At 45.3% G+C, this 1,500-nt stretch overlaps 1 non-coding gene across 1 annotated transcript; it reads right to left on the minus strand.

Annotated features, from left to right (window-relative positions):
* Positions 1 to 824: 824 nt before the first annotated feature.
* Positions 825 to 931, minus strand: LOC116634843. The gene has a single exon (XR_004300064.1). It is a non-coding gene; the product is annotated as a U6 spliceosomal RNA (small nuclear RNA).
* Between the last annotated feature and the right edge of the window lie 569 nt (positions 932 to 1,500).

A 1,500-nucleotide genomic window follows, 5' to 3' on the forward strand; every position in this document is an offset into this window, starting at 1 on the left:
AGGAATTCTTAATCTCAGGAAACAAACTGAGGGTTGCTGGAGTGGGGGCGGTGGGAGGGATGGGGTGGCTGGGTGATAGATATTGGGGAGGGTATGTGCTATGGTGAGCACTGTGAATTGTGCAAGACTGTTGAATCACAGATCTGTACCTCTGAAACAAATAAGGCGATATATGTTAAGAAAAAAAAAAGAAAACAAGATAGCAGGACGGGAAGAATGAAGGGGGGGAATCGGAAGGGGAGACGAACCATGAGAGACGATGGACTCTGAGAAACAAACTGAGGGTTCTAGAGGGGAGGGGGTGGGGGAATGGGTTAACCCAGTGATGGGTATTAAAGAGGGCACGTTCTGCATGGAGCACTGGGTGTTATATGCAAATAATGAATCATGGAACACTACATCAAAAACTAATGATGTAATGTATGGTGATTAACATAACAATAAAAAATTAAAAAAAACATGGCTTCTCAGTTGTGCAGTGACTAAGGCCTGGTTTGGGGGAGTTTCATGGATCGCTGGGCTTCCTGGGGTAGGGATCCGTTCATCACTGAGGAGAGGGAGGGTATTATGGCCATGGGTCTGGGAGAGAACTTTGATAATATTTAACTTAAAATGTTTTCTGTCTCTTGCTCAACATTTGTTAGATAATATGAACCCTGCTACCTCAGAGGAAGCAATATTTTACAAAAGGGAGATTTGATCTTGAAAAATGGCACATTTAATTATAGTTCAGGATCTGAAATTTCCTGATCAAAACAAATCTGTACAGTAGTTTAAAAATTACAGGCATTTCCAGCTGTAATTGGTGTGGTTTGTTTTTTTTTTTTAATATGGAACCCTTCACGAATTTGAGTGCCATCCTTGTGCAGGGGCCATGCTAATCTTCTCTGTATCGTTCCAATTTTAGTATATGTGCTGCCAAAGTGAGCACTGTAATTGGTGTTCTATCAGCTCTCTTAAGGCAGGATTCAGGACATGTGCCGAGTCCCCCAGCTGAGCAAAGGACCAGGTCTCCAGGGAGCTCATGAGCACGTCCACCACTTGACCTCACCTTTTTCTCCCTGTCTTTGCATCTACATGTCCACCAGCCCGTCTTCTCATTCTTATGCATTTCCAAGTCAGCTGCGGACACCAGTGCCCTTCCTCCCTACGCACACCATTCACTGGAGGTCAATGTTTGTGTTCCATAAGCTGTCAGTCTCACCGCCCTGGATGCTGATGTTGTATGGAGTTTTAAGAGAGCAGCTTATTTTGGGTTTTAGGATGCAGATATAAGTCCACGGGATGCTGGACCAGAAACAAAGCAAAGTGAAAGAATTGTTCTTTCTCTTCAGCAGCCGGGACACAGCTACTGGACGAGCTTGTCTTCTGTCTCTTCCTCCGGGTAGGATGAGTCCTTTCTCCTGAGGCTCCCTGACCTCTCAGGAAACTAGACCCTGGCAGCCCCGTCCCTACCAGTCTTGAGGCCTGGGGATTCCTAGAGGCGAGTATTATTGCTCA

This window comes from Phoca vitulina, unplaced genomic scaffold, assembly GCF_004348235.1.
Source record: "Phoca vitulina isolate PV1807 unplaced genomic scaffold, GSC_HSeal_1.0 scaffold9, whole genome shotgun sequence".
NCBI classification, from domain to species: Eukaryota; Metazoa; Chordata; class Mammalia; order Carnivora; family Phocidae; genus Phoca; species Phoca vitulina.